This window comes from Pogoniulus pusillus, chromosome Z (assembly GCF_015220805.1).
Source record: "Pogoniulus pusillus isolate bPogPus1 chromosome Z, bPogPus1.pri, whole genome shotgun sequence".
In the NCBI taxonomy this organism is placed as follows: Eukaryota; Metazoa; Chordata; class Aves; order Piciformes; family Lybiidae; genus Pogoniulus; species Pogoniulus pusillus.
The window spans coordinates 10,900,567-10,910,697 of NC_087309.1; positions in this window are offsets into that span (position 1 = coordinate 10,900,567).

Here is a 10,131-nt window from a genome sequence, read left to right on the forward strand (position 1 = left end):
TAGCCTGATTTGAGAAAAGTGTTTCTTGCAAGATTTAATGTTTTCAAGAAATCTTGGCATAGTGTCCTTACTTTGAAAGATAGGTGTCAGGGCTGAGGCTTGGACTGGACCTCTGCTGCAACTTTTGCGCAGTATCACAGTATCACCAATGTTGGAAGAGGCCTCATAGATCATCAAGTCCAACCCTTTACCACAGAGCTCAAGGCTAGACCATGGCACCAAGTGCCACATCCAATCCTGCCTTGAACAGCTCCAGGGACGGCGACTCCACCACCTCCCCGGGCAGCCCATTCCAGTGTCCAATGACTCTCTCAGTGAAGAACTTTCTCCTCACCTCAAGCCTAAATTTCCCCTGGCGCAGCCTGAGGCTGTGTCCTCTTGTTCTGGTGCTGGCCACCTGAGAGAAGAGAGCAACCTCCTCCTGGCCACAACCTCCCCTCAGGTAGTTGTAGACAGCAATAAGGTCACCCCTGAGCCTCCTCTTCTCCAGGCTAACCAATCCCAGCTCCCTCAGCCTCTCCTCGTAGGGCTGTGCTCAAGGCCTCTCACCAGCCTCGTCGCCCTTCTCTGGACATGCTCAAGCATCTCAATGTGCCTCCTAAACTGGGGGCCCAGAACTGAACACAGCACTCAAGGTGTGGTCTAACCAGTGCAGAGTCCAGGGGCAGAATGACCTCCCTGCTCCTGCTGACCACACCATTCCTGATGCAGGCCAGGATGCCACTGGCTCTCTTGGCCACCTGGGCACACTGCTGGCTCATGTTCAGGCAGGTATCAATCAGCACCTCCAGATCCCTCTCTGTCTGGCTGCTCTCCAGCCACTCTGACCCCAGCCTGTATCTCTGCATGGGGTTGTTGTGGCCAAAGTGCAGCACCCTGCACTTGGAGCTATTGAACCCCATCCCATTGGACTCTGCCCATCTGTCCAGGCGGTCAAGGTCCCGCTGCAGAGCCCTTCTGCCCTGCAACCCAGCCACATCTGCCCCCAGCTTGGTGTCATCTGCAAACTTGCTGATGACTGACTCCATCCCCTCATCCAGATCACCTATGAAGATGTTAAAGAGGATGGGGCCCAGCACTGATCATTGAGGGACACCACTAGTGGCAGCCGCCAGCTGGATGTGGCACCATTCACCACCGCTCTCTGGGTCCGGCCCTCCAGCCAGTTCCTAACCCAGCATAGAGTGTTGCCATCCAAGCCATGTGCTGACAGCTTAGCCAGCAGTTTGCTGTGGGAGACAGTGTCAAAGGCCTTGCTGAAGTCCAGATAGACCACATAGAATCATAGAATCATAGAATCAACCAGGTTGGAAGAGACCTCCAAGATCATCCAGTCCAACCTAGCACCCAGCCCTAACCAATCAACTAGACCATGGCACTAAGTGCCTCATCCAGTCTTTTCTTGAAGACGTCCAGGGACGGTGCCTCCACCACCTCCCTGGGCAGCCCATTCCAATGGGAAATCACTCTGTCTGTGAAGAACTTCTTCCTAATATCCAGCCTATACCTACCCTGGCACAACTTGAGAATGTGTCCCCAGGCCTCCCCACATCCACCAAGCGGGTCACCTGATCATAGAAGGAGATCAGGTTGCCTGCTGTAATAGGTCCTTCCTCTTTGACTGCAGTAATGATCTGGAATATTAGTGTTTCAGATAACTAACATGCTTGAACGGACATCAGAGTGCTTCATATTCCATAGACTTGAAGTGCTATAATAAGAAAATTCAGGAAAAATAGGTAGTTTTGTACGGTCTTCAAATACTGCTTAGGTAGCAAACAGGCTTGGTTGAGAGAAAATTGCATTATTTGGCTGCAAATGCTGGAACTTTAAAAACGCTTTTAAAAAAATATATATATTAAAACGAAGTGTAGTAAAATTTTACTTAAAGATAGAATTAGGCCTAGGCCTAATTCATTTGCTGCCTAAAAGTAAAATATGCGCAGCATAAACTGGCTAAGAGACAGCACAATTGAAAACTAAGTTATAAATTATCTAATGCCAGAATGAGCAAAAACCTGTGCCGAAAATGCAAAAGAGAAAAGATGATTAAATATTTAGAAGGCAATTGGGAAGACTATAGAACTACCACTTTTGACAGAAGATGGCAGCAGTGAAACACTCTGTCCTAAGGAGCAACTAATTCTGTGGGATACTCCACTCACAACTCATGGCTTTAAATAACAAGATTTATGGTGTAAAACACAAAACTGAATAGCTATTTTACTGGCTTCACTCATAAGCAGCATAATTAAAGATGTGTGACTGAACTGAGCTGGACACCAAGCCAGTGTAAGTTGATTTAGTGTGCTTTAATGATTATCATAAGTGAATGTTTCGTAACAGTGAGTGTATCATGTGTCTGCTTCATCTGAATTTGAAATGCGGTCAGAAAGTTCAATTGGAATTACAATATTTAATTTAGGAAAACTAAATATCAAAATTAAAAATGTAAAAATAACTTAAAAAAAAACCCAACACACACAAAAAGCCAAACCCCACACCTAAAAGCTAATCAGAAGTTTAGAAAGTAGTGAGAAAAGAGTAGAAATAAAAGATAACTGAACATAGAAGAAACTGAGGAAGGGGAAAGAGGTGATACTTTAAGAAAAATATTTAATAGCCTGTAATTTACTTGCACCACCTGCTCTAGCTTGTGAAACAGCACTGTCCTTTTTGTAAACTGTCTGGCTTTGTTTAAATTTGATGTACATTAAATCAGTTCTGTTCACTGTAGAGTATTTACTAACTTTGCACAAACTCAACTGATTGGAAACTCAAACTGCATAAAGCCATTTACATCCAGAGTTAATGGATCTGTTATTTGAATTCAAGGCTTAAAGGATTTCTGTAAACTGACACCAAATGAAGAGCTTTCAGCTCCCATTACAAAATCGTGCAAATATGGTAACCTCAATTTTGGGAACTGAAATCTTGTGTGGTTTTCTGCAGTGTTTATTTCATCTTTGCAGATACAACAAAACAGCAGGCATCTTAGAAGTCTAGTGATTTACATTCAGAAATTTAACAACACATGAAGTGCAATAAAAAAAAAAGAAAGAGTTGGCATTAAACTAAAATGTAACAATAACTGAAGTCCTGTTTCAAACTGGAGCATTCTAGAAAAAAATAAGCCTTGGATGTTGATTTCTTAAAAACTTTTTTAAATTATTAGAAGGAGATAGTTATATTTTCAGAAGGATAAGAAAAAATAACTTATTTCATGCAAAGAAGGAGACCAGTTTTATTTTGTTTCTATAGCCAAGATGGTTTTGTGTACCACCACTGCAGTATATTGTACTAATCTTAATGGTGTCAAGAGGTTTGCTTCATCTCCCAGACATTTTTCTGCTTCTTACAGAATAGATGTATGCTTGTACTTGCTAGAGAGAAATTCTTCAGTAACAGCAGAAATCTCACTTCTTGTAAAGTGGAAGCACACTGCACAGTGGCAGCTTTGCCCTGTCTGTATTCCAGGGTTCAGGTCCTCTTCAACTGCTGCTCTTGCCACTATTTCTTCCTACCTGAAACTGTGGAGATAATACATTCAAATTACTCAAGTACAGTTTGTTCTCTGCTTTGAGGCAGTGTTTTTGAATAAAACACAGTAAGGTTGAATTCGGTCAAATCTAGTTTCAGTGTTTGTTGTTAGGGATGTTGGAATCACAGGTTACAAATACTAGCTGAAACTTAAAATCAGGCTTCACTCCTTAACATCAGATGAATATTAGACTCCTACTGGGAGTCCTTGGGCCTCTTGAAGAAATGAGATGCTGAGTGATTTCTGGCCCCCTGCCCCTTCTTTCTTTTCTCAAACTATATTGTCTTTTTGATTCATTGTAACAAATATGCAATGATAATTCATGTCTCATCCCCATATCTCAAATTTACCTCTATTTCACTGGCTAAGAAGTTTTAAAATACTTATAATTTGCTCAACAATGTTTTCTAACCTCACATCATGAAAAGCAGTAGGTATGCCATCATTCAATTAAACTCAAAAATTTTCCTGTGTTCTTTTGTTGGAGTTTGTGCAAGTCATTTGGGGGGCTCATTAAACCAAAAGATGTATCTAGGATTAAAATATTTTTCAAAACCTTGTCCTTTAGGATAGACTTCCCTACTCCATGTCCACTCCCTACTATTACAGCATATCTCCTACAAGGAGAGACTGAGGGAGTTGGGGCTTTTCAATGCGGAGAGGAGAAGGCTCCAAGGTGATCTTACTGTGACTTTTCAGTATCTTAAGGGGGGCTGCAAGAACGCTGGGGAGGGACTTTTTAGGATGTCAGGTAATGATAGGACTAAGGGGAATGGAATAAAGCCAGAAATAGGTAGATTCAGAATGGATGTTAGGAAGAAGTTCTTCAGCATGAGGGTGGTGAGAGCCTGGAATGGGTTTCCCAGGGAGGTGGTCGAAGCCCCGTCTCTGGAGGTGTTTAAGGCCAAGCTGGATGAGGTTCTAGACAGCCTGATCTAGTGTGAAGTGTCCCTGCCTATGGCAAGGGAGGGGGAGGTTGGAACTAGACGATCTTTGCGGTCCCTTCTAACCCTGACTGGTTCTATGATTCTATATTACTCAAATTTTCCAGATTTGGAATCTGGATTTGCACTTAAGACCACAGAAACATTGTTTGCTTTAATTGGAAAATATTTTTTTCCCTTCCTTTGATTTTTTTTAATACTAGTCTCAGAAAAAGATGTGTTGTCTGCAATTGTGCAAATCTGTGACTCCTGCCCTGGTGTCCACTCCCAGTCTTATGACTGTGCTCCCTGAAGGAGATTCAGAAATCCTGCCTTCCATTTCGTATTCCTTTTTTAAGATAGAAGGGTGATAAACAGTCAGTTAGAAAGGGAATTAAAATACTAACAATTTCATATACTGAGGAGGAAGAGTGCTAAACTGAAAAAAAAAAAAATTGAAATCACATGTCTTTAATCATATTGCAATGAACTAATGTTAAAAATCCAATTGATACAACATTTTTTTTGGCCAAAATTTTGGCTCTTAGACACACCTCTGCTTTTTTATACCTAAATTTAAACTAGCTTTTACTATAACTGAGCATCACCAAGCTGATTTACTACATAGAACTTTCTTTTGCCCATGTATGGGATTTTCCAGAATCTGAGATAGGTTTTTGGTAACTGAATTAAAACAAACAAACAAACAAACAAAAAAAAAAAAAAAAAACCCAACCAAAATTAAAACCAAGGTTCATTTTATTGTGTATTTCAGAATTTAAAGTCTGACAATCTGATTTATTTCAGATATTTTTTGTAATAATGGAATTTAGGTTTCTGAAGAGCTTTTCCCCCCCATAGACATCACTGGTATTTTTACCTTGAGAATAATCTTTTCTGTGCTTGTAACAGCAGGCCATAGATGTATCAATATCTATAGAATGAAAGCATCAAACTTACTTCCTGATACCCTTACCAGAAAAAGTGATGATTTGCATGTTACAGAGATCTGTAACATCTCTCTGAGCTGTGTCCTTTGTGCCATGGCTAGGGGAGGAATTTCCTCCATAATGTGCTTAGCAGCAAGAAATGAATTTCCAAGGCATTCTTTGGTAAGTATTGATTTTCCAACCTCAGTTTCTTACTCCAAGCAATTTCCATCATACTCTCTACTAGAAGTTATCTCAAAATACTGTGATGGTTTGTGTAAAAGGACCCAAAATTAATCTTGCTTTACCTTCTACAAGTATTCCATCAACAGTTTTTGGGAAAATAGCAGACAATACAAGGAAAGCAAATGCTGCATTCTAAGGTTTTGTTGCCTTCAACCATATTTTTCATTGCAGTTACGACTTAATTTCACATACTTCCAGTGAAATTTATTTTGTTTGAAAAGCATGTTCTTGATTTTTCTTTCTAGCCATGACTCAGATGTTCTGATGATCTTCTTAGTAACATCTCTTTTAAATGATGTTTCATGGACACAATCCAGTAACAATGCTTCAAATAAAGCAACGCATTAAAGCTGATGAAAACAGGGACGTCTTAGCTGTGAATTTTGTCAAAGTGCTTGTGACAAGTTATATAAAGGCTTTATTCTTTGTGTTCTTTTTACTTGGAAGTACTTGGGATCTTACTAAAAATACTACTAAACTGGCAAATAATTTCAAGATTGTATAACTACAAGTAGAGTGACAGAATCTTAGCAGTAGCTGCCAGAAGATGAATTATCAAGGGACTTTACTCTTGGATACTGATCAGAGGAAGAAGAAATTCTGAGGGGAGATAAAATGTGTTATTTATTCAGTCTACCTGAAAGAATGGGTTGGTGCTTTTTGGCATTTGCATGGAATGAAGGGTTCCTGCATTTGATGAGGACAAAGTTAATTTTCTCTAAATGAGAAGCTAGGTGGGGCCACACCTATAGCTATCTGGATCGGCCATGAATGCCATAGAGTCATAGAATGGTGTAGGTCGGAAGTGACCTCAAAGATGTTCTAGTTCCAACTCCCTGCCATAGGCAGGGACACCTCCCACTAGAACAGGTCACTCAAGGCCTCATCCAGCCTAGCCTTGAACACCTCCAGGGAGGGAGCATCCACAACTTCCCTGGGCAACCTGTTCCAGTGTTTCAGTGTTATGCCCAAGGTTCTGGTGGAAGATCAGCACATTTCTGTTAACTCATTTTGTACATTACTGTTGTTGCTATTCCAATTATTAATTCATTCTTTATGTTATCCTATTTAAACTTTTCTTTGTCTCAACCCATGGGGCTTTGAATTTTGCTCCCAGTTTCTCCTTCTTATCCTGCCAGGGGATATGTTGGAAGTACAAATATTGGAAATAGGAAAGCATAACTGCTGAGTAAGCATTCAGATCTGAACCAGACACTTTGTCTAGTCAGAGGCCCAGCCATCTGTATTTGGTGATGGGATCAAAATAGGAATGTTAGCTTAGACCAGGTGTGGCCCTGGTATTCCTTTGTCTTTCTTATCATAGCAATAAACCGTTCCTGACCACAGTTTGTTTTCCCTAGGCAGAAGACATCAAGTCCTATCAAGAAACGTTTGTGCAACTGAAATGCCCACTTAATGATATGGCTACAGTCCTACCCACACACTTTACACAATAGAAAGCTGAGTTATAAATATTAGCCCTTCTGAAACCCAATGTGTGGACTGGATGAGAATTTTACAATAAAGCCCTGGAGAGACATCTATAGCTTTTGTTGTCCTCCCCACAAGGGAGGAAGCTTACCCTTTAGGTAAGCTGCCTACAGAGTATATTTTGTTCTGGGTAATTACAAAAGTAATTACAACCACATTTCCTTAAAGCTGTATAGCGATTTCTGCAGTTAAGTTCCTATCATCAGCAGTCACAAAGACTCTGTGTGTATATGCTTCACTTACAAATAAACCATATTATTTGTGCACCTGACTGCTGAAGTGCAACGGGAGCTACAGCAATTGGTGCATCTGGTGTCAGATCATAGAATCATAGAATCAACCAGGTTGGAAGAGAGCTCCAAAATCATCCAGTCCAACCTAGCACCCAGCCCTATCCAGTCAACTAGACCATGGCACTAAGTGCCTCATCAAGTCTTTTCTTGAACACCTCCAGGGACTGTGCCTCCGCCACCTCCCTGGGCAGCCCATTCCAATGGCAAATCACTCTCTCTGGGAAGAACATCCAAACTGTACTTCCCCCAGCACAACTTGAGACTGTGTCCCCTTGTTCTATTGGTGGTTGCCTGAGAGAAGAGACCAACCCCCACCTGGCTACAGCCTCCCTTCAGGTAGTTGTAGACAGCAATGAGGTCACCCCTGAGTCTCCTCTTCTCCAGGCTAAACAACCCCAGCTCCCTCAGCCTCTCCTCATAGGCTTTGTGTTCCAGGCCCCTCACCAGCTTTGTCACCCTTCTCTGGACATGTCTGTAGCAGGCCACCCTAATTCCATCCCTAATTAGAGAGAAGTCCAGACACCCCTAGGCCCTCTTGTCTCTCAGAACTTTGGCTAGAATGCAAGGCTATTCATCTCTTACTAAACCTACCCCTACTTCATGCAGCAGGGTCAGGGGGAAGTTGTGTGAGCAGCTGTGTGGGGCTGGGCTGCAGTTGGGCCCATTGTTGCAGAGGGGGTATTCTGCTACCTACGCCTATTTGGCAGAGGGGAGAAATTAATTGGGGTGAGATAAATTTATATAAAATATATATATTTATTAATCTCAATATTCTGAACTCTCACCCCTCTCAACCACTGTATATTAATATTAAATTCGATACATGGTTATGAAAACAATCTAGGATAAAATATGTACAGGAACTTTATTAATTAACTAGCAAACATTCAAACTATAAACAGAGAGAGGAATTTTCCCCATGGCTTAATGCCACTTGGGGTCATATGCTATATACCCAGCAGAGCGGGCTGAAACTGATTCTGCTCTATGGCAGAGGCAACTTATATTACAGAGAAATTAAAGCTTTTACTCACAACTCTTATTAATTATTAATCACCCTCTGGGGCTGCGTCACAGCCTACGTCTAATGTCCAGACTTCAGGGGATCTCTGCCCGTGGACTCTGAGGCTGGAATCATCCTGGCTTGAGGGGAGAAGATAAATCTTCCCAGTTTCTGGGAAAATAGGTTTCTGACCTTTTCTCCTGGAGAAGAGGCAATCTCTGCCTTTGGTGCTGCTGGCTTCTTCTGGATGCTGTGTCCAGGAATCCTCAACTGGCAGGATCTCAGGAGCTGGAGAATATCATGCTGTCTCTGGCACGGTTCTCCACGGCTAGCAGGCCAATCATGTGCAGACAATCCAGGGTCTGCTTTATTGGTTGTCTCAGCAGCAACGGCTCTTACCAGGCAATGATAGGCAGCGGGCATGCAAAGTGTGCGCGGCTGCTGGGAGTCTGAGCTGTGTGTAAATGCAGGCAATGCAGGATCTGGTCCTGATAACACCATGGCGTGCAGATGTGCACAGCTGTCTTAGGAGACTATAGGCTGCTCATATATATATATGTGCAGGCTTAAATGAGCTCTGCGAGAAAGGCAGGTGAGCTGCAAATGAGTCAGAGCATGAGGGTCTGAGCATCTGAGTGGCTGAGCTATGCAGGGTCTGTGCCTGAGGGTCTGAGCTGAGCGCTGCAAGTGAGAGTCAGAGCACAGGTCTGAGCTGAGCACTTTGTTTACCTGTGCACCCCTATTTATTGAATGTGGGCTGAGATGAATGGCCTCTTTGACCACTAGAATGACCAATTGGTTTGGCAGTCAGCCAAACCTTACCATAAGAGGCAGAAGCTCTTGCCTGGACTTTCCCAAATATGGGGATCACCTGGCCTTACCCCAGGGAGACACGAGCTGGGTGCGTGGGGGCTTACACAACTTGTTTGCAACCAGGGGTCCTGGCAGAAAAAAACATGTCCAGGCATGCATAGGCATAAGCAAGCCTCTTTTCTGGTTTACAGGCCCTCCACAACACCTATCTCATCTCATATTAGTCTTCTGTTTCTAGACTAAGTAAATTTAACTTTTGAACCTGTCTCAGGGGACATGCTTCCACACTGCTTCTTCCCTTATGTACTCTCCAGTTTGTGTTTCACTCAAAACAATAGTGCGCTCAAAGCAAACACAGCACTCCTGCAGAGCACAGAGGATTGTTGCTCAGACCTGTCCTGCTAATAAAACAGCACCATGTTCCTCACTCACCTTCAGAGTATGAGGACCACACTCTTCTCTAGCACTATTTTGTGATGTATTCTGCCTTTTTCTTTTTTACACTTTCCTGAAGGATAAGGCACTGGACATTATTGAATTGATTGACTGACTTCAAATTACCTCTCTATTTTATTACGTTCATCAAAACTTTAAGCTATTCACTTGTTCTCTTTCACTTTGAGATGTTTATGGATTTATAACACATACTCTTCCCTCCTTCACACACCTAATGGCTTTTTGGACAAGAATCAAACACAGAGTAGAATCAGCTTGCAATATCTTTCCAGTTTAACACAAGGTGAGTGGCAGCTGTTTACAAAAATCACAAAATCACAGAATGTTAGAGGTTGGAAGGGACCTCCAAAGCAGGATCCCCTAGGGTAGTTCAGAGTTTTCTAAGTATATTTTTTTCCAAACATTATGCTAGTTTCCTCTAACATACAAGTTTTCA